The sequence below is a fragment of the Macrotis lagotis genome, chromosome 7, assembly GCF_037893015.1.
Source record: "Macrotis lagotis isolate mMagLag1 chromosome 7, bilby.v1.9.chrom.fasta, whole genome shotgun sequence".
Taxonomy (NCBI): Eukaryota; Metazoa; Chordata; class Mammalia; order Peramelemorphia; family Peramelidae; genus Macrotis; species Macrotis lagotis.
In genome coordinates this window covers 187,556,979-187,581,978 of record NC_133664.1, presented here as the reverse complement: position 1 = coordinate 187,581,978, position 25,000 = coordinate 187,556,979, and the positions used below count along the sequence as shown (strand labels likewise).

The 25,000-nt window shown below is 33.3% G+C and overlaps 1 protein-coding gene and 1 pseudogene across 10 annotated transcripts in view; both read right to left on the bottom strand.

The window, feature by feature from the left end:
• Window positions 1–25,000, bottom strand: part of SOX5 (SRY-box transcription factor 5) — a 1,270,393-nt gene that overhangs the window by 600,613 nt on the left and 644,780 nt on the right. The window lies entirely within an intron of this gene.
• LOC141493222 (3-oxo-5-alpha-steroid 4-dehydrogenase 1-like) lies at window positions 5,470–21,504 on the bottom strand (annotated as a pseudogene).

Below are 25,000 nucleotides of genomic sequence, written 5' to 3'. Positions count from 1 at the left end.
TGGGTATGACTAAAGAATTCTTTTATTGCTAAATTAAAACTGGCCAATCCAAATATTTTTTAAACTTTCATGCTTAAAGAATAAATAGATGCTAGTGTCAAAAGTTCAGCTAAAGTCAACATTAAACAGATAGTGTTAAGATTAGCCAGTATAGACTAGCTAATCTGAATTTGTTTTTCAGAATAGACAGGTAATCAATATAACTCTAAAACAGCATAATTTGGAAGAAAAAATTTGGAAGAACAACATATAAGTTCAAAAATCTTCTCACTACTTCAAATATGTGTGAAATTAAAAAATATTGAACATTGACTCAAAAGATCTGGTTCAAAATTCTGCTATTTATATATTAATTTGCATAAGGCAAGCTATTTCACCCCTCTACCAAGGGTAAAAAAGAATCCTAAAGAGTCATCATTAACATTCTCATTTATTTTCTCAATTTCCTTCTGCTACTTTTATTTGATCTTCCTCCCCCTTTTTTTATTTCCGCAGGTAGGTGGTGGTGGGGGGGGGCAGGATGCTGTCCTAACCTCTTTTCTTTAATATCCTTCAGCTTTCATAGCTCATTGAATATCTGTAAATTTTCAGAACTTCTCAAATGATATGACCCAGAGACAGGTCTAGTTATGGCCCTCTTGCTCTGCACTTTGATCCTACCCAGGTAGGGCTCCTGCTTCAGTACTACAAGCTCCCCTCTCTACCCTCAGAATTGGATAATGGGTGACCAGAATTAGATAATGGGTGACAGAGTTGCCAAATGACACCAGACCACCCATTCAGGGGTACTGGGATTTCTTTTTGCCAAGGTGTTTTCCTTCCCTTTATCAATCCTGGATGCCACTGCTGCTGCCATAGCCCATAGTCAGTGCTTCTGCCTTGCCAAACTTCAGATCCCCTTCTACCCCAGTGTCCATAGTCCTTTTTTTTATCTTCCTAAGTTTCCCTAAGATGGAAGATGACTCACTTTTTTGTTGGCTTTCCTTCTCAGAATTTGGTGGGGCATTTTTTTCAAGTTATTGCTGTTGTTGTTCTATGATTGTATTGGGATGGGGCAATGTTGGGAGAGCTCAACAAAAATGTGAACTTCTCTTGATCATTTTGTCTTTGCTTAAGGTCAATTTTCTAATCACTTTTCCAACCTACCTCTATAATAGGTTTCCAAGTTGCAGCAAAATGGAGGAGTAGACATTTTCTCTGATCCCCACACTCTCAAACATCTTCAAAAACAGAAATTATGTGCCAAAGATAAAACAATTTCAGCCATCTCCATGACATAGAACACCCAGAATCCAAAATAAAACCTATGACTTGATATTCTTTGACCTAGAGCTCACTCAGCATTTCCTCACTCCTCCCACAATGAGTCTGCATAAGAAAAGGGAGCTTTTTCCAAAATAATTTTAAACAAAGCTGCTAAAGAGACCCTAAAACAACAGAACCCACAAAAAAAGAAACAATTTCTCAGCTCAAGATATTGTGGGGGTCTCTCATGTGGGTAAAGGGAATATAACCCAGAGTAGGTGGGAGAACTGCAAGCCACATGGTGACTCTTAGCCACAGAACTACTGAGGTCCACACTCAGCAAGCCAGCTGTAAAGGTCCCATTCCAAGCTACAAAGACAAAATTCAATTCCCTGGGCTTCAGGTACAAAACCATGAACACCTGAAACACTATAGGCAAGGGGTAAGCCAAGGATCAGACCCCAAGACCCCAGCACAAAAAGCTTGGAACTGTGCCTCCTTTATCCCAAGTACAGAATTCAACTATCAAAATGGGGGGGGACCCCAAAAGCACTAACCATAAAAAGCTACTATCCTGATAGGAACAATAAAATACAGATTCAGAGGAGGAAAGCATTTAGAAAATACCTACATGTGAAGTCTCAAAGGGCTTTCTGAATTGGTATCAAATCCAATAAAATACTTAAAAGAGAACAAAAAGGATTTTAAAAACCAAAGAAGAGAGGGGGAAAAATAAGAGTCATGGAGGAGAATTATGAAAAATTCACCAAACAAAACAATAACTGCAAAAATAAAATTGACCAAATGGGAAAAAAAGACATAAACTCCTCTGAAATTAAAATTAACCAATTAGAAAAGGAAACAAAAAAGCTAACTGAAGAAAAGAAAATCCTAAAAATTTGTATTGGACAAATGGGAACTAATGACGAAGGAATTCCAAGATTTCATCAAACAAAACCATAAAGCTGAAAATTAAAAGAAAATGTAAAGTACCTCTTAGGGAAAAAATGGCCAACCTGGAAAAAATAGATCCAGAAGAGATAATTTATGAATTATTGGTCTACCTGAAAGCCACAATCAGAAATGGAGTCTGGAAAATATCATGCAGGAAATTATCATGGAAAACTGACCTAGTAAGCTAGAACAAGAAGAGACTGCATTAGGAGACCCAAGGACATAACAAAAGCTTGTCAAAAAAATCTACCTCCATACCACAAATACCCCTAATTACCAGGTGACCCTATATTCAGACTGCTGAAAACATGGGCCATCACCAATACCACCATCAATGCTAACCTCTATCCTGCCAGTGCCAGACAAAAAACAAATAAATAAACAAATAAACAAAAACCTAAGGAACAGAGGTAATAGAACAGGAGTGAGGAGTGGGGTATGTACAGACTCCATTAAGTCTGAATAAAAGAGCACAACATCTAGCATTAGCCAGTGCTGACTTCCAGGAAGAAACTTGGGCAGAGGCTATTGAACTACTGGAAAGTGACTTGTCCAGCATGAAAGCAGACTAAGACTTTGAGATCTAGTCCCCAAGGCAACTACAATCAAGAGAGTAGAGACTTTGAAAGTGAGTGATAGAAAACTTAAGGGGAAAGAAAAGTATAACATTATCAAAGACTTTAGGAAAAAGAAAACTTCAAGTCATTGAGCATAAACAAATGAATCAAATAGGAAAACAGAAAGGCAGGAGGAAATATGGCCTCTGGAACTAGTAAATGAGATTAAGCATCTTTGAATTAATAGTTGAAAACAAGGGAAATCTAACATTTGATGGGATATGAGGACCAGTGGTATTTGAGGAGAACATGGAACCACAACTCTCTGTTGTTTAGTGGTCAAAATAGAAATGAAAATTATGAAAATAGAATTTATTATTTGAATGGTAAAAATGATGAGCATATTAGAAAAATTAGAATCCTCAATGGCAAACTTCACCAATGAAACAAAATAGAAAACAATAGAATAGTACTACAAATACAGAGGTGTGAAGGACAATTTAGAAGAGAAAAATAATAATATTTTTTAAAATGCTTACTAAGCAATCAAAACATATACTTAGCTATGACCTAAGGATTATAAGTCTCCCAGAAAACTAAGACAGGACAAAAAAATCAACAGAATAAAGAAAGAAATAATAGAAAAACTCCTCAGAACTTCTAAGCATAAAAAATGAAATATCAATTGAAAGATTCCACCTCCAGATAAAACCCAAGGCTACAAACTCCAAAACATATATTTCTTAAATTTAACAATTCCTTTCAGAAACAAGCTTTGAAAATGATCAGAAAAAAGACAAATTCAAAAAAAAGGAAATCCTAATAACATAAGACTATTCAGGACACAACAAAAAAGAATGGAACTTCATAATACTATCTGAAGAGAAATGAAGCTGTTACTCTGCAAACATGAGATTAGCTACATATAAAAAGATGAATATTCAGTAATACAGAAAAAAATTGAAACAGTTTTAAAAAGAAAATCAAAACAGAGAAGTTTGCTTCACAAACCAGAAACAGCAGAAATGCAGGAAGAATAAATAAATGAAGAGGAAAGGACAGCAACAGCAACTGACAACAAGAGACATTTTTCTAAATATATTTAAGAACATGGGATGAAGGCAGAAATCTAATTAATCACACAAACAATGGAAAGAGATAATTAACATATTCAGGAAAATATCACTGCCAAAGCAAATATCTCTTTTAAAGTTCTAAGCACAGTCCTGGAAGAGCCCTTTCAAATATGATGAAAACATTAAAAAATAAAAACTAACAATTTTGGAATAGAGAAATATTAGACACTTTCTCAGTACAAATAAGACTAAATCAAACATACACATTCTATAAACTACTGTTTGCTTTAAAATAGCCTTAAAATGCTAATTATAGAAATGAGTAAAGAGAACAAAATTGGAGGTATATCCATAAAAGAAAGCAAAATTATCTTTACTTGCTGTTAACAAGATGTCTTTAGAAAACCTTAGAGAATCAATGAATGTATGAGATAATTAATAACATCAATAAAGCAGAAAATCATCCATATATATATATATATATATATATATATGCCCTAAATCAAAATCAAGAAGCAATAAATTAAATTCAATTCAAAATAACATAAAACACATAACATCAGTGAAAGTTAGCCTACCAAGAGAAACCCTAGATTTATTTAAATACATGTACAAAAATATTCATTGATAGAAATAGAGAATGTTTGGAAATATATTCATTGTTTAAGATTGGACCATGCCAACATGATAAAAATAATGATTAATTCTAAATTAATTCTCAAACATAACTATACCATTCAAAATCTCAAGAAGATAACATATAAAGCTAGAGAAAAAAAAGAATAAAATTAATTTGCAAGATTAAACAGTCAAATATCTCAAGGGAAATAATAAGGGAGAAAGTATTTTCAGACCTCAAATCACTTAATAAAGAAGCAGTCACCAAAATATTTTGGAACTTGGTAAAGAAATAAGAAAGTAGGGGTGGCTAGATGGCACTGGCCCTGGAGTCAGGAGTACCTGGGTTCAAATCCGGTCTCAGACATTTGATAATTACCTAGCTGTGTGGCCTTAGGCAAGCCACTTAGCCCCATTTGCCTTGCAAAAAAAAAAAAACCTTAAAAAAAAAGAAAGAAATAAGAAAGCAACAATCAAGACAATGTACCAGTTTTTTTTAATTTTTTTTTTTATTTAAGGCAATGGGATTAGGTGATTTGCCCAAAGTTACACAGCTAGGTAATTATTAAGTGTCTGAGGCTAGATTTGCACTCAGATACTCCTGACTCTAGGGCTAATGCTCTATCAGTTGCACCACCTAGCTGCCCCTGTCCCAGTTTTTTAATTAAAAACCCAGACACTAGTTCTGGGAGAATCACTTCTTTTTAACAAGAATTTCTAGGAAATCTAGAAAGTCATTTGGTAAAAATTAGGTAAGTATCTTATAATATAGTGATGTGTGATCTGACTATCTAATTTAATCTACATATATATATATATGTATATATATATATATATGAACATATGTATATACGGATATGTATGTATGTATGTATATATAATGAAATGAGCTGCCTTTCACAAGTATGGCAAAAAATAATGAAAGATAAAAATAGGGAAAAATTAGTTCATAAAATTGTAGAAAGCTTAATTGGAGGTATATAAATAGAAACTATAAAATAGGAAATATATGTAGCAAGGATCACAAATGTAGATAATTGACAGAATCACAAGATATAAAGATAATTGACAAAAATGTTTAAAATTTAGAGCTATTCGCCAATTGATTGGACAAAAATTTTCAAAAAATATGTACAGATAAGACAAAGGATGAAAATTTGATTTTATTGTTATAAAAAAAATACAGTCAGGTGCTTCTTTTCAAAAGAGGTTTTGACTTGCCCAGAGTAATAGAACTTGTAAGTGTCCAGGGCAGAACTTGAATGCAGATCTTGGTTTTGAGACAAGATCTCTATTGATTATGCAACACTGACTGAGAGACAAGTTTAGAGACTTACACAGTGATTTTACTAGTATAGGAAATTCCTTTTACCAAAGCAGGAAGCTATTCTCCTCGAATTTATACTTTTACAGAATTTTTTAAAAGGATATTTCAAAAGATAAATTGTAAAATATAAATGATCATATGAAAGCATGCTTCAAATCATCATCAATGAATGAAATATGAACTAAAACTAATTTGAGGTTTCACTCTAGCACCTAGCAAGTTAGCTAAGATTACAAAAGATGGAAAAAGCCAATACTGAGGTTGGAACCTTTGGGAAGACAAACCATATCATTGCACTGTTAGGGGAGGTATGAAATAGTTCAACTGTGTTTGATATCAATTTGAAATTATGCTGAAATAGATATAATGTTTTGCCCAAATGTCCTGCTACTAATCAGAAATATCAATCAGATCAGAAATACTAATATTAATTAGAAATAAGTCAGAAACAAATATTCAATGTAAACCAAAATATTTTTAACAGCACATTTTTGAGTTAACAAAGAACTGTAAATAAAAGGTATATCTCTCAATTGGAGAATGTCTTTTAAAAACTGTACTGTCTAAATATCTTGGATGACTATTATGCAGCACAAAATTATAAACCTAAAGAACTTTAATAGGATGATCTGTATGACCTGAGTGTAATAAGAAAAACCAAAAGGATATCATTTATCAATAAGGAAAGAGCACTATATTTAGGCACAAGACTTGAGATCAAATTTTTTTATAAAGAATTTTAGTTATTTATTTTTATTATTATATTTATTTTATTTTTGTACAAATGATGTTTTTATACATTACTGAAATATTCTTGTTTGAGTAAAAATAATACCCCCTCCCCCCTCCAAATATAGACCCTCATAAGCAATACAAGAAGAGGAAAAAATTAAAAATAAAATTTAAAAAATAATAATAATAGGGGCAGCTAGGTGGGGCAGCTAGTTTGGGCAGCTAGGTGGCACAGTGGACGGAGCACCAGCCCTGGAGTCGGGAGCACCCAAACCCAAATCCGGCCCCAGATACCCAACAATCACCCAGCTATGTGACCCTGGGCAAGCCACCCAACCCCATTTGCCCTGCAACTCCCCCATAAAATAATAACAACAATAACAACAACAACAACAATAATAATAATAATAATAAATGTGCTTCAGACTGTGTTCCAACACCAAGAGCTACTTCCATATTTTTCCACTGTTGCCATTGCTGATCCCAACTCACTCCCATTCCTACTTTCCACTACCATTTACTATATTTTCTCTCTCCTTTCACTCTGTCCCTCTTCTTAAATGTGCTGTAGGGTAGCTGAGTAGCACAGCAGACTGATCATTGGCCCTGGGGCCAAGAGGCCCTGAGCCCACATACCACCCCCTAAGGCCCAGAAACCATCTGGACCTGTGGTCCCGGACAGGCCATCCAACCCAGCCCCTTGTAAGAAGTAAAAAAGAAAATGTGCTATATTTGAGATCAAATTTTTATTGCAGCCTATATGACTTTGGACATGTTCATAAACTCCATGGCATCAATTTCTTCAACCACAAAATAATAGTTAAACTCAGTGATTTCTCTAAGTTTTCTTTCAGATCTGAAACTTGGACAGTATGAAGTTATTTTCTTTCCTATCTTCCTTAGCATCAAACAACAGAATGCCTGTGCCTTATGGTTATTGCATTGTATATATTAAATTTAATAAGTGATTGAAGAATTTCAAAAAACTGGATTGCAGAGAAAAACAATATGATAGGTACTGGGAAAGGTATTTATTGTAGAGCTAATGGAGTCCATAATATGTTGAAGAATGTTACCAGTGCTATGTGAAAGCATGACTAAAACATAATTATTTATTCAATTATAAATATATAAGAAATTTTGATATGCCTCAGTTGTAATAGGGATGAGATTACTTTTGTAACAGGGATTTTGAACAAGGATATAAAATGAAAGTAGTAGCTCTAAGGCAGAGGTGTCAAACTCAAATTCCATTTCAAATAGAAATGGAATCACTAATTCATATAAAAGGATTCCTGCAGGTTATGTATCAACAGTTTCAAAATGTAATGTAATCTATGTTTTACTATAGTTCTACTTATTTTGTTAAATATTTTCTAATTAAATTTTACTCTGTTTGGGCTGAGAATTGGTCTGTTTGACAACTCTGGCCTAGAGTACTAAGAGTTTAAGTGACTAGCCCAGGATCATAGACCTGTTTCATTAAAGTATTATCAGAAAGCAATATTACTCTTAGATATCTCTGATTATTTCAAAATTCAGGCTTAGAATTAAACCAAGATTAACTTTTTCTTGTAAATTTATTATTATAAATTTATTGTTATTAACCTGCAGTCCCCCATTCTCTTTATCACACCACACAATATTTAATTTTATGTATTATCACAACAAATTTAATTCAAAAACATTCTTTACCATGTATGAAATTTCATTTTCCCCATTGTTTTTGTGGTGGTGCAACTCAATCTTTTCCACTTCTCATTAGTTCCTACTAAAACTCTCTGAATTTCATAACCTTATCAAAATAATTTTTCATACAATTAAGAATAAAACAGGACCTCAGGATCACCTAATCTAATACTCATTCAAAGCATAAATAGCATGCACTTGTATATAGATCCATATAGATATAGATCCATTCTGTTCCCAAAAGTAACTTCTAAAAATATGAGATGAATTTCTCAACTTTCAAAACCATATTAAGAAAAATTAATCATCATATGTTTACCCATATATCATTCATAAAGCACACTGATTTATACAAAACAACATATTTAAATCATACTAAGTTTATGTCACAGTTCCCATTCTAGTATAGAAGAATTGGAGCACCAACATATTAAGTGAGTTGCCTAAAATAACTTAGATTAGTATTAGATTCAGAACTTGAACTATCTATATCTTTCTCTACCATCATACTGAATGCTTTGTGAGGAATTCATAGTGTATCTGTGAATTTATGGAAACTTGGAACTCCTGAATCAATAATCTCTTTCCTAATAAAAGTTATCTTTTCTGCTACTCATAATCTGAAGCAAAGGCTAAGTGGCTTTTCCAGGGTCTCATGGTCAGGATGATTCAAAGATAAAAATGGACACCATATCTTCTCTGCTTCTTTATCATTATTTTCTTTGAGTTTTGCATGTGGAAGTTTAAACCTTCTTTGTGCTGGAGAAAGGAGAGCCAAATTTGAAATGACTTTCTTCTTATCCCCATAAGTTAAAAAATTCAAGACATTACTATATCTCTGTTCTAGAGATTTAAAAGGAAACTAAAGTAAGTCTTCTTCTGAATAGAATTATAACATTTTATTAAGAACTGGGAAATAAAAGTCATATACTTCTGCTGTTTGGATGCTTTTATGTTCAGATTTGGGAATTAGAAAAAAAATTTAAATCCAAGTTAATGATAACTGGACAGAAAATAATTAAATTCAAATGAGCAATAGCTTGAACTTCTGAATGTGGAGTCCAAACTTCTTCCAGATTTCTACAATGTCACCAAGGATTACAATGCCCATTTTACAGAGAAGATTTTGGTATAAACTCAGTCACAGGACAGGTTTTCTTCATCTGTGAATTATAAGAATAATATGGTCCTGAAATATATGAAAATTGGACTTGACCTGGTAATTTTTGCTGTTAAGTCTATAAAATTCAGTGAAATAATGATGTAAATGTAGATGTAATCACTATGCAAATATAAAAATTATCATTAGGGATTGAAGATGTTTCCTTGATAAGATGAACTTGCTTTATTCTTCAGTATCAGTAAATCAATCATTCTATGAGGAAGTTCACAATACATATCACCAATGAATACTACATTGCTAATGATGTTAATATATGTGCTATCTCCTTGGTATATTAAAAGCATGAACTTGAGAGCTAGAGATAAGTTAAGAGAACCAAAAGACAAATGGATTCTGCTTCCTAGAGCAAATCATGCATCATCCCATGGTCTTGTTGCCCTTGCTGAGATTATATGGCTAAGGAAAAGAGACAATAACAGATAGATCTAGAAAGAATTCCTGGGCTAAGAGGTAGCAAGAAAGCTGATTTTGTATCAAATGAAGTACAAGGTAAAAAAACAGTCCCAAACTTTGCCTTAGACACAGTATGTTACAGTGGAAAGAGCATTGACTCTGGAGTTAAAGAACCAGGGTTCAAATGTTACTTTTGACTCTTATAAACTTGTGTGACATAGAGCAAATTGAAATCTTCCTGGTTTCCTTTTTTTTGTCATTTAAAACATGGAGGTAATGAACCCCATGAGTTTGTGGTCACTTTTACCCCTAGGTCTATGACCCTATGAAACTTCATTTGTAAATTGGATGATACAAACTATGCAGATCCAGAGGAAAAAAGGGTTGATTGTCTAACACCCTAGTATAGTTTCTTCTTTGAGGGAGTTTTCAGTGCAGAAGATTTTACATGTCCCAGGCAGAGGCAGTGGTCACTAAGGCATCAAACCCTCCCTAATATTTCACCTTTGTGGGAGATGTAGGAATCCATGTGGAGCACTATATGCCCTTGGAGAAGGAACAGGCCTATCAGAGAGGATAGGAGATTTGTTTTGATAGTTTATAGTTCAGAGTATGAATTCTTTCAATTTTTTATAGGACCAATCACACATTAATTAAGTCACTGATTTTAGATTGTATTGATTTTTTCTTTACATTACTTTAAAAAGTAAGGGAAAATGAAAGAAAATATTTCACAAAGAGCAAAAAGTTCCAATTGACAAGGAATGATAATATAAAATTAGATTCAAAATAGATAATTTTCCCCAAACCCTAAAAAGAGTTCCTTAATATGAAGAACAGTTAAAAAAAACAAATGGAAACATAGAACATATCTGAAAGTATTGTATATGAGTCCACCATTAGGTAGAGAATGACTTGTTATTAACTGTGTCCATAACAAAAAGCTTTGGGTTCAGAGCAAAAAAATGGCATTTTCTTTCTAATATCAATGACATATTGAAACATTGAGCTGACTATTCAATAACCCACAATTATTATCAAGAAGTCTTTTTATGCTTGGCTTCTAAAAGAGACCTTCAATAATTTGGTTCTATACATCTATCTAATCCATACTCCCCAACAACAAACCTCATTCCAGTTTAGTAAGGCAGTTCTGACAGGAAGTTCTTGTCTCAGATAACCTTTGAATTCAATATATACCTATCTTCTTGTTAGTGTCCTATGCCTCCTTCCAGAAGTCTTTGACTTGTTTTTGTCACCCTCCCTAATCAATCAAAAATATATCAATCATTTAATAATCCAGAGACTAGAACTTTAAAACATAAGAGAGTTTCTGTTTTTCCATTTCCCTTGCCTTATCCCTATGATATAATCTATCTCCCTATTTTTCCACTCTAGTCCCTCCTTAACTGTTAGGCTTATTTATTTCTGTTTTTCTTCCTGACCTTTTAATTCCATTGCTTCTTTGACCCCTTGAGTTTATACTTGCTGGCACCTAATATAGGTCCCAATTGACCTACATGGTACAGTCTGAACTCATTTACATTATTAGTGATTTCCTGGTTCTAATCAATCACTTTGTACCTATAGCACATTGCTATCTATGTTCCAGTTTAAATATACATATTACATAAGCATACAGTAATTATTTCCATGTATAGGTTTTTGTTGATACTTATCTCATTTGGAATGATCTCACATAGACTTCTCTGATGATGCTTTTGATGCACTTAAACATGTTTAAATAGGTATACAACTAATTTCTTAAACTAAAATGTAAGTTCCTTGAGAACAGAAAGATTTACTTTGTCTTTCTCTGAAAAGAAACAAGTATATATTAGGTACTCAATAAATGATTTACTGAAAAATGTAATGGACCTATATTGTGAATACCAAAATACAAATGTGAATTTTTCCTTGCTAATTGCTTTCATCTGTATATAAAAAAAAGTTTTCAGTCCTGCCAGAAAGATGATATTCACACATGCATATATTATAAGACAGAATATAGTAAAATGATAGTTGGGGGGTTAGATTATAATGGCAAAAAGATATAAAGCTGATTTTACTCTGAACATACAGAAACTCCTCTTCTATGCAATACAACATTTTTCTTAAACACTCTTACTTAAATGTTTTGAAAAGTGTACAGCTGTGAATAATTAAAGGTATTATGCTTTTAAGGTCTATATATTTTATTTTGACACAACAATCACTTTCCAACCAACAATAGATGTCCCTCAAGTCCAGCTTATATTACTTGCCCTTTAAAAAAAACTGAGTTAAGCAAAGTCATCTAATATAACAATTAAGACTAGCATGTGTAATTTAACATTTAGCAGAAGAGAAATGTGCTCTAATATCATCTGGAATCAACAATGGCCCTAAGCTTGAAATTACCTGAATCTGGCAGTTTTATAATTCTGTCTTCATTTCTGACATCACAGCTATTATATATAATTTTTCTAATTATACTTTTATATTGTATTTTTATGTTGTTTGACTCTTTGCATCAGTTCATGTAAGTCTTCCTTTGTTTCACTGAATTATTTATATTTGTAATTGATCTCAATGTAAGGATATTCCATTCTATTCACATAATGAAGTCCACCTAGGTGGCCTCAGACACTACCTATGTAACCCTGAACAAGTCATTTAACCCTTTTTTGACTCGGTTCTTCATCTGTGAAATAAACTGAAGAAAGAAATGGTAATTATTCTAGTATCTTTGCCAGGTATCCCCCAATTGGGGTTATGAATGTTAGACACAATGGGAATGACTCACAATAACACTTAATATAATTTGTTCACTCATTCTCCAATTGTCAAATACACAGTTTGCTTCCAGCTTTTTGCTACTACAAATGTGGTGATATGTATATTTTGCCAAATGTGGTAAATTTTCTTCTGTCAACGACCAATATGCAAAATGAAACTAGTAGAAGAAATAATGAGTAATGTGTAATTTAATTTTTCTTCTGTGATTCCAGGTTATTTTCCTGAAACAATTCACAACTTCACTAACACTTCATCAGCCTCTCCTACATTGCTATTCCCATATTATATTTTGTTTTTCAATTTAATGGATGTGAAGTGATAGCTCAGTATTGTTTTATTTTTAATTTCTCATATTATTAGTGATATGGAGTATTTTATTGTGGTTTTGATAGTTCCATCTCTTCTTCAAAAAAAACCTCTGTTCATGTCCTCTGACCATTTATGGAGAAGGGCATTATTCTTAGTCATATGTTTGTAACAGATCCTCATGAATTTTGGGGCTTTAGACTTCTGTTGAATGCAAATATATTTATCCAAACCCTTTTGCTTTTCTTCTTTTACTAGCAACATTCATTTCCTCTGTCATTAAAATATTTTTATTATAACTGTATATTTTGTCTCATGAAATATCTTTTTTATTATAAATCTTTCCTTTGATATATTGTGCTATTATCCTTTTTTTTTCTTTAATGAGGTGAGCTGTTATACTTGGCTCATGTATCCATTTGAAATTTAACACAGTATTTGGCATAAGGTATTGGTCTAAACCAACTTACACCAATTTTCTTTCTGCCATTCTTAATAATTCTGGTCAAATTAATTTCTCAATAGCTTATATTTGTGGGTTTATCAAAAGCCTATCATTTACTTCTGTCTTTTTCACCTGTTCTTTTCCACTGATATGCTGTAAGAACAGAGCCAGGCATTCTCAGTTTTTTCCAATTACTGGCAAGACAGGGTCAGGGAAGGACTTTCTTAAACCTGAAGTTCAAATGCACCTCATCCTCCTCAGTGAATAGCAGAGAAGAAAAAATGGGGGGGCAGGGGAGCAATGTGACATCATGGAAGTCTTTGATATATGCCTCCAAATCCAACTAAACTACCAAAAAAGTTCATTTCTTCAGCCTATGGCTAGTCAATTGGAAACAGTCATAAAGTATTCCAGCTTCGAAGTACAGAGTTGGAACTACCACAACTCAAATCATTAAAAACTGTCAGAAGCAGGCTTACTAGGATTCCCCATATGGTTTGGTATCAGGAAAAGTGTGCTGCAATGCTCTCAGGACTGGTTTGTCCTATATATTATATTGTAACATATATAATCATATATTATGAAAATAATGTATACATAAATATCTTATATCATTATACCTTGCTAAAATTATCAATGTCTTGATTAGACATTATAAGGATTCTCTAGGGTTTTCTAAGTAACCCATCATGCAAAAAAGTTATGACTTTAATCATTTTTGCTGATTTTTAATCTTTTAATTTTTAAAATCTTATTTTACTGTTATAAATAGCATGCCCAGTACTATGTCAAATAATAGTGGAGAGAGAGGATAGCATTGCTTCAGTCATTAAATTAGTGGCTTTCAGTTTTATTTTTATTTTTTTGTTATTTTTTCCCAGTACAACCAAATCAAGCTTTGTTTTATTTTGTCCAGTCTTTAATAAGTACTTTGGATGCTATTAAGATATGGTCAAATAGTTCATAATATATGCAACATTTATCATCTAATTTTAAATGTGCAAAGGTATTATTACATAAGGTAAAGGAAAGTAGTTCATTGATATATCAATCGACATTTGTAACTTTTTAAAGCTCTATGTAATTATGTTTGATATTTATTCTCAGGAGGATTAGATTGGAAGATTATTATAAAGGGTTATAATCTGACACACATACCCAGAAGCAGCCTAGGTGGTAGGTAATAACTGTCACTGCTTTAGCTTTTGTACACTAGTATAAAGGATCCCACTAAACACTTATGGATAGATAGAGGGAAGGAAAGAAAGAAGGAAGAAACCTTAGGCAAATAATCACCTCATTTTTCTCCCTCTCATAAAATCTTAAAATCTACTATAAAGCTAGGAACTCTAATAAATACATGATAATATAGTAATAAGATAATCAATGGTTTACAGGGGTTGTATGCAAAACATGTTTCTTACTTTCATTAAATGGATTTCATGACATAGTATTACAGGAAGTGAAACTAGGAAAAAACCTAAATGTCTGTCATCTAATACTCAGTTTTTTGTTTTTTTGTTTTTTGCAAGGCAACCAGGGGTTAAGTGGCTTGCCCAAGGTCACACAGCTAGGTAATTATTAAGTGTCTGAGACCGGATTTGAACCTAGGTACTCCTGACTCCAGGGCGGGTGCTTTATACACTGCCCACCTAGCCGCCCCCTAAGAATTCTTTATTAATGAATTACAAGTTTCTTTAAAAATGTGTTAAAGACCAAATATTTTAAATTCAATGTGCAAATTTATAAAATTTCAAAAACATTCCTATATTTATTTTCACTAGCATAAGGAATCACATTTATTAACCCCCCCCCTTTAATGCAGATAGTTAGTTTTTTTTCCTTATTTTTTCAACTTCTTTGCATCCATGCTTGCAGACCAGGCCTTCAAGCATCATTCTACCATTTTTCCTCTCATTTTTCTGCTGCCATCATTTGTTACCTTTCTCCAGTAGAATTTAGATTTTATAAGGACAAGGGGTGTTTACTGTCTTTCTTGTTGGATTTATAGTCTTAACATTTGGCACAGGATTTAGTGTATGATGAATGCTTAGAAATGCTTGTTCCATCTATCTATCTATCCATTCATTCATTCATCTATCCATCTATTCATCTATCTAGCTCTCTATCTCGCTATGATCTATCCATTCATTCATCTATTCATCTGTCTGTCCATCTTTCTGTCTATCATTCATTCTTTTATTCATCTATCTGTCTGTCTGCCTATCAATATATCCATCAATCTACTCATCTACCTACCTGTCTATCCATCCATATCTATCTATCTATCTATCTATCTATCTATCTATCTATCTATCTATCCATCCATCATTCAACTATCCCCTTTATTCATCTTTCTATCTATATGTCTGTCTATCTATCTATCTACTTAAATACTCATAATCTGATAAGCTTCCTGTGAACACTGAGAAGTTATAAACTTTGTCTATGGTCATTCTGCTAATATCTTTCATAAGCAGAACTTAAAATCTAGGACTTATGGATTCTAAGGCTAACCCTCCAAGTGCTACACCAAGACTTTACTCTTTTTTTAAATGATTAACACTATTCTCTAGTCAAAATTTATAAATGCTCTTTGTGAATCTCTGACCAGAAGAAATTTAGTTTTCCTATAATTAAGCTAATTTGGGCCAAACAAATAAGAACAGTACAAAGAAAGATTAGAAATATTCCAATGTAGAACATGTCAACTACATGTCTTATCCTATATTTATTCAGCATTTTTATCCTATATTTATTCAGCATTAAGATACTTAATATATCATTCTGAAATAATTTCAGTAACTGACTCTATAAAAGAAATGATGATGATAATAATAGTAACAATTTGGATAATACCTAAATTTCAGTATTTTCTTTGGATAAACAATAAAACTTTATAGTATAGGTATGCCTCATGAAATAATTATTTTCCTGATAAGATTTTATATTCCTCACGTGTTTACAATTTCAATTCTATCTTATATTTTGAGAAAATATTCATTAGAGTAATCCTGTAGTTAGTCATTCATAATTTTCTTTTCTAAACAATATTCAGCTATACAGATTTTGGAGACTGATTCTTGATCTTTTCTCTCTCTTTCTTGTCCTCCCCTCTGATATAAATAGTAAAGTAGCTGCTAAGTCCTATGGATTCTACTTATGGAAACTGTATGTTCCTCTTTAGTCTGTCTTATATCACCATATTAGATAACATCACTGTTGCTTTCATGGCATAATCTTATTATCACTATTTCTAATGTGCATATGCATACACATATACCTAAATTATTTTCTTGAAAGAATACTAGTTAAAGAACAGTAGCTATTTAATTTTTTTCTTCCTATATCTAACAGCACAATGGTAAGCACATAGCAAGTTCTTAGTAAGTGCTTATAGATGGATATATCTTATGCCAATATCTGGTCATTAAAAAAACCCTCTTCTTAAAATCCTTTGCTAACTTAACTCTTTATTCTCTACTGAGAAAAAAGTTCACATAGGCAGATTTTCAAACCTTCGAACACTTGGCCCTATGCTATCTTTCTCTCTTCTTATCTCATAACCCACCCTTTTCACTATGGTCCTGTCAAGCTTGACTAGGAAATATTGTCATAGATACTCAGTGCTCTGTTCCATCTAACTCTTTGGTATATTACTGGAAGCTAATAAATATTTCTTATTAAAAGAGCATAATAATAACATTATAATCAATGTGATACAATATAAACAATTAATAGTAAATATTTCAATAGATATTTCAAAGAATTAAAGTATCATAGTATTTAATGATAAAGTATTTATATTATTTTGAGTATGTAATAAATATAAATTGCTATAACTAAAGATCTTAACATTACATTTAATCTTAACAGTTTTCTTCAATTATACATAATATTCAAAAAGATAGCCAGACTTTGATAATTTTTCAAATAATGTCCTGCTAACAAAATGTGTAAATATTGCCTTCTGCCTTCAATTATTGATTTTCTCTGAAATATAACTTGTAGCCCTTGATATTTCTATGGCTAATATAACAATAATACTTTTGTGCCATTTGCCCAGATGATACCCCGTGGCAGTAAGTTCTACAGTTTAATTGTATTTTACATTAAAATGATGTCATTTTATCTGTTTTCTTCATGCTAACTGATTTCATTGGGTGGTTTCTCTTATTCTGATTATGGGAAAAGGTAAATAAAATTATCAGTTGATATAACTTCTTCATCAACATATTCTGTCCACAGTAAAGAATAACATTTATTTGCTTCTTATTTTTGATTCATGTTTACACATTCAGTATTTGTTTTTGGACTGCTAATTTCAACTATTTCATTTTATAGTATCTTTGGTTATGGAGAGCAACAATAATACTAGTCTCAGGAGAATGTAGGATTTGAGTCTCTTTTAGGCTCATTCAAAGTTTTCTATCCCCTTATCTTGATGGAAAAGCTGAGATATTATTAAGTATCTGAATTCCTGAAAGCTTCTCTATATGTAAAATTAATAGGAGGATTTGAAATGTCAAAAAGTTAAAATTAAGAAAGTTCACTTTAACTGTTAAAATGAATAAGTCATATGTCAGATTTGATTTGTGTAAAATAATCTACTCTCAGACAATTGACAAGGAACTCAATATATGCAAATATGAGATAAATATGGATTTTTGCTTTTTATATATGTATAATGCAACATGTTGATTTATCATGATTTAATCTGTCATTATCATCATAGGGAGACAGCATGGAAAAGAAGATAAAGAACTTGCTTTTAAGACAGAAAAACTTGAGTTCAGATTCTGCCTTAGATACATAATGACTATGTCTTTTAAGCTGGAGGTGTCTTTTAGTTCTCAATTCAACTCTGCATAAATATAAACTATAGAAAAGATGCTAACCTGCATTGGTGAGAGCATTTCTTCATCTGGGAGTTCTTAGTAAAAGCACAGGTTCAGTGTTTATGTATAACCACAGTTCTGATTCTAAGCAGTCTGTAAGTTATCCAAATGAGATATTCAGGAGTACTTCAATATATTGCAATTCCTGAATGTCATACTCCAGAATTTTTGCAATTCTATATCCCATTGACTTTAAACAATTTCTTGCTTATCCTCCTCAACCACCAAAATAAATATGTTCAATTTCCAGGTATCCTGAATCCATGATTAAGAAGAGGTGGCTAGGAGCAGCTAGGTTGCACAGTGGTTAGAGCACCGAACTTGGAGTCAGTACCTTAGTTCAAATTTGGCCTCAGACACTTAATTACCTAGCTGTGTTACCTTGGGCAAGCTACTTAACACCATTTGTCTTACAAAAAACCTAAAAAAGTAAAAAAGAGGTGACTAGAATACACAGAGGAATTATACAAGAAAGATCTTAACATCATCATTAAACACAATGGTGGTTACTAATCTAGACTCAGACAATCTTCAAAAAGAAATCAAGTGAGCCTTGGGAAGCATTGCTAACAATAGGGCTGGTGGAATTCTAGCTAAGTAGTTTAAAATTATAAAAAATGATTGATCTATTAAAGTGCTGCAATCAAAATACTATTAAATTTGGAAATTTCAACATTGGCTACTGGAATGTAATAGATTAGCTTACATCCCAATCCTAAATTTCATGCAAAATAATATTTAAATTTCAGCAAAGTCATACTTAACATTCTGCAAGCTAGGTTTCAACAATATATGAAGGGGCGGTTAGGTGGTGCAGTAGATAGAGCACCAGCCCTAGAGTCAGGAGTAACTAAGTTCAAATCCAGCCTTGGACACTAATAATTGCCAGGCTGTGTGACCTTGGGCAAGTCACTTAACCCCATTGCCTAAAATATATTTAAAAAATATATGAAGTGAGAATTAATAGAAAATAAGGTTTGTTTTCAAAGAATTAGAGGAATTAGAGACCAAATTGCTTACATTTGCTGGATTATGGAGAAAGGAAAGAATTTCAGAAAAAAAACTTCTACATCTTTGACTATACTATTTAGACTGTGTGGATTACAATACAAAGTGACAAATTCTAAAAAGATGGAGTACCAGATCATTTTATTTATGCAGGAAGCTATTCCCCATAATTCCCAAACCTGAGTATTAATGCTTTCCTCTCTTAGATCATATTCTATCAACTTTGTACATATTGTGTGTATTATTCAATATATATATATATATATATATATATATATATATTATATATACATATATATTTTTCTGAGGAACTTGTATGTGGGCCAAGAAGCAACAGAATCGAACATGGAACAATTGATTGGTTTAAGATCAGAAAAGGATGATGGTAAAACTGGATATTGTAATATCAAAATTATATAGAATACATCATGAGAAATAGCAAGCCAGATGAATAAAAAAATCAGAATTAAGGTTTCTAGAGAAATATCAATAATCTCAGATATGCAGATGTGCCATTCTGATAGCAGAAAATGGAGAGAAATTAAGAAGTCTCTTGATGAAAGTGAAAGAGGAAAGTTTAAAAAGTGACTTGAAGCTTAATGTTGAAAAAAAGATTCTGTCAATTGTTATCACAACTTCCTGTCAAATAGGAGAAAAACATAGAAAAAAATATGAGATTTCATATTCTTGTGCAGACCATTACTACAGTCATGAAATTAAAAAATACTTGGTATTTGAAAGGAAAGTTATGGTAAATCTGGCAGCAAACTAAAAAGTAGAGATATCACCTTGGTGAGAAAGATCTGTACAGTCTAACATGTTTTGTTCAGTAGCAACATATGGTATATGAGAGCTGGATTTAAAGGGAAAGTGAGTGCCTCAGAAACAATGCTTTTGAACATTGATAACAAAAGGCTTTAGAGAATCCCTTGGACCTCAAGGAGATAAAATCAGTTGATTTTTGAAGAAACTGATTCAGAATATTCACTGGAAAATCAAATAGAGAAATTGAAATTTAAACACTTTATCCACATAATGAGAAGAGAGAATTCATTGGAAAAGACCCTGATGTTGGGAAAGATTGAAGCAAAAGGAAGAGGGGATGGAAGAGGATGAGATATGAGCTTTGATAGATTGAAAGAAATAGTAGAGGAGAAAAGGGTCTGAACTGCAGTAGTCCATGATATCACAAATTATTGGACATGAGTAAAGGACTGAAGAACAATTGAACCTATTCTCTACAAAGTTATCAATGACGTTTTTTCGACCAAAACTAATGGCTTTTTTATTTTTAATCTTCACACTTCTTTTGTTTTTGTGTTTAGAACTGAAGATCTATTCAGGAAAATTTCTTAGAAAATTCTTTGAAATATTATTCATAAAAATGACAGTTTTATATGTGTTCATGTACACACACACATATATCTACATATATATATATATATATATCTGTATATACTCCAGAGAAAATTATGCAAACCCTTGAAGTTGAAGATAGAAGAAATTTTCAATGATATGTGCTTAATATAAAAATGGAATTAAAATTTTCCTCAACTTTGGATAGTCTTCAAACTTCTCCAGGTACCACCTGTGATATTATGTTGCTCTGGACCCTAAAATGCAGGTTGTAAATATTGCAAATGCAATGCCTTCAAAGGACTAGCTTGCAAGAGCATAATCATACCATTCCATGACTTCTCCAGAGAAATTGGCTGCAGAAACATATTCAAACAAGCCTCCCCTTGGTGTTTTGTACCCAGTTTCTCTTGGTTTTATCAAGTTTCTTAGGATATTATCAGAACAGATATTTATTAACACTCCTATTAGCCACATGGCACAACCTGTGATAAAACGGGGATCTTTGATCAAGTTATCAGAATATACTGCATAATTACTCAAGTATTGGTTTTGTAAGTATCCATTAAGGATACAGATCATGACTGCTATTAAGGTTATGAGTATTGGTACTGGTTTTTCTCCAGAAAGGAAATCAGAAAGGGAAAATTTAATGAACTCTGCAAGTAGTATGATGAAGGTCGCCAAGAGGAAGCGATTGGGCCAATGGCTGAGGCGCTGGGCGGGGGTGCAGTTGACCACGTAGGGCGGCACCAGCGGGCACGGCAGCTCCTGTGGGAACCACGACAGCCTCCCCGGCAGGATCGGGCTGAAGCCGGCCTCGGCGTGGCGGCCGTAGGGCGAGCCCAAGGCCGACTGCAGGAGCCCGGACGCCAGCCCCAGGACCATTAAAAGCAAGGCGAGGGCTTCCAGGCGCCCTGGCTCTGCGGTCAGCGTCATGGTGCCTGCGGCCGGCCTGGGCAGCCCTGGGTTTTATACGGCTCCAGCCGCCAGGACCCAGGCAAGAGCAACGCGACCCCGGGCAAGCACTAATCGGACACCAATCCTCCAATCCTTCACTATTGTTCACTTGCTCCTCTGAGATGCCTTCCTCCATGGATTTTTATGAGGTCTAGTTTTGCCTGTAATTCCCCTCAACCTTCTCTCTGTTTCAGTTATTCTTGGAAGTTTTCCAACACCTCAGATGCTCTCTCCTTGTCATTGCATTGCCAATTCAATAGGCCTGAAAATTCTTATTCTCTCATCTCTGTCTCTTGCTTTCCTTGACTTCTTACTGTATTAGGTCTTATCTTAATTTCCATCTTATGCAGGAAGCTACTCCCTGTCATCACCAAACCTGACTATTAATGCTTTCCTCTCTTAGATCACTTCTCAACTTCATAAATATTATGTATATAATTTAATATGTATATATAATAGAAATATATACATACATATATGTTATCCCATATATATCTATATCTACATAACTATTTTCCCACGTTAAATGTGAGCTGCTTGAGGCCAAGAACTATTTTTGATTTTTGGTTTGGTTTTATTTTGCTTGCCATTCTTTGTGTCACTGATAATTATGCAAGTGCCTGGAACACAAAACAGCATTTATTTTTTTTAAACCATCTTATCTATTTATTTATTTGTTTGTTTGTTTATTTATTTATATATTTAAGGCAATGAGATTGAGTGACTTGCCCAAAGTCACCTAGCTAGGCAATTACTAAGTGTCTGAATCTGGATTTGAATTCAGGTCCTTCTGACTCCAGAGCCGATATTCTATCCACTGTGCTACCTTGCTGCCCCCCCCCCAATAAAACATCATTTAATAAAAGCTTATTGACTTAATTTTTTAAAGATAGTAAAAATGGGCATGTATGAAATTTCAAGGATATTTCTTTTGCATTGAAAATGGTAAGGGGGCAGTTAGGTGGAGCAGTGGATAGAACACTGGCCCTGGAGTCAGGAGCACCTGAGTTCAAATCTGACCTCAGACACTTAATAATTACCTGTGTGGCCTTGGGCAAGCCACTTAACCCCATTGCCTTGCAAAAAAAAAAACCTAAAAAAAAGAGAAAAAGAAAAAAAAACTATAAAAAGGAAAAAAAAAACAAGAAAATGGTAGGGAACTAATTCTAAATAATAGATATGCCACAAAGTACTTGGGATTTATCACTCTTTCTAAACCTGATTATCATACCAACTTCAAAAGTTGCACTTTGGCAGATTTTTTGTTTCATAAAGCTGGAGTTCTGTTAGGGAGATCACACGTGTGATTCTGGCTGCTCCTCAGGACTTCTTCCCTGTATGAGCAAATCTAACTTTTCTCCAGGCTTAAATCTACATGGAATTCCCTGTTTCATATGTTTTGCTTTGTTTTGTTTTTTTTTCCAATAGCTATTATATATCCCCTGTCCTCCTAGCATTTTTTTTTTGGTCTTGTTTTCTGTTTTCAAGAGAAGGTTGTGGTTGTGTCTATCCCAAGTGTCTGTGTTTCCAGTTGCATGATTTGCCCCCTTTGTCTCTCATCATTGCTTCTGGCCCAGTCTCTTGACAGGAAATGAGAGATTTATTTTATCTGGCCTGAACAACATTGTTCCTTCCTGACTACTGGTGTTACTTCACTCCAAATAACACAACTTTGTGCTCACAGCCTGCCCAAGGTCAAAGCCTGAGGGTGATAGACACATTTAAAAGCAGGGGGAGGCAGGGAACAAGAAGGAAAGAGGGTTAAGTACAGAAATAAAGATGGGATGCAAAAGTTAAACCTGCCCAGCTTTGTGTTTTCTGCCAGGACTGAGATGGAAGCTGTTTTAAGAGTTGGAAAGGAGAATATTTTCTTCCAGATGTTATCAATCTAAAATGACACTGTGAAGTAGTTTAGGTTTGAAATTCATTTTTTTAAAGTCATGGGCAATGTAAGGAAAGGACATAAAAATATTGCATAATTTTAATATTATCATTTGAATGATTATCAGAATTCATATAGTTCTCTGATAGTGCAAATTTTCAGGAAAAACCTTGATTCCTTAGACTGGAGTACCTTTGATGGATCAGAACAAGCAATGTGGTTTCTTATTGACAGACATGCACTTTAAACAAGGGAACTCCTGTTTGCCCCCTAGTGACTAGAGTGCTATGTCAAAAATGATTGGCAACTGATCATCAAGTTTTTAGGTGAATCTCCTCCTTAAATCTTGAAGTCTTTTTTTAGATAATATTTTTTCATTTATGAATCAAAAAAAGTATTATTAAAAGGATGGTTAATGAATATCTCAAAAAAGGAATTGGTTTTTACTAAGAATCTGCATGGATTCACTAAGAACAGGTCATGCCAAAGTAATATCATTTCAGGTTTTGACTGGCTTATTAAACTGGTAGACCAAGAAAATGCTGTAAATTTAGCCTATCTAGATTTCAATAAAGTATTTGACAATGCCTTTCATACTTTTCTGGTGGACAAGATGGAAGATTTGATAATAGCACAGTTAGATAGGTCAAGAATGGGATCAATGACTAAAACCAAGGAGTAAACATTAATGGTTCCATTAATCCATCCTTTTGAAAGGAAATTTCTAGAGAATTTTGTTTAGCCTTGTGCCATCTGACATGCTTTTCTAATGTGCCGATGAACAAAGTTCTCTTGTTTTGGAGAATTTATTTTGGATAATAGTGATCAAAGTTGTCTTTGATGTGAAGCATATAAACTGCACATTCAAAGCTGACCCAAGTGATAAGGGCTCTAGATGATGAGCTATGATGTTGAACCTACATCAGAATGAATAGTAGAAACAGCTCCCTAAGGTACTCAAAAATAATTTAGTTGGTTGGTGATGTAGCACTAAAGAAGTGAACAAAGAGAATACTCGATGTTAAATAGCTAGGGCATTGTCCCCACTGTTCAGATAAAACAATATTAGTTCATCATCTCCTTACCACCTGATTCAGAATTATGTATGTAGTTTGACCCTTATGGTCTAAAATGATCCAATCATGTGTGGTACATTTAGGACTGAGCCTCTAGCATAAAAATAAAATATACTCATTGAAGGCCTCCTGGAAGTCAGTTTTGTTGTTTTTGAGGGGTTTTTTTTTTGGCCTTAGTCTGAAGAAGAACAGTGAAAGCTGGGAATAGAGGTAACTCTGTCTTTTCTAGGAAAAACACAAAAAAGAGCATATCTAATGAATCTAAGTGATGTAGGTACATGCATGTTAGCATATATAAGAAAGGATTTTGGAGGCTGAGTGATAAAGACTATGCCATTGCATTCTTTAAGATTCCCAGGAAAGTCATTGGTTTCAGTGAAAAGGTATGCCCAGACTCTCAGCAGTTTTAGCACTGATTAGGATCAGCTTCAATTTCTTCAGAGTAATGACAGTGTACTACTGTGTTCATTAAGTTTGGAACCAGTACCTGAATAAACTGATAATCTATGCATGCTTT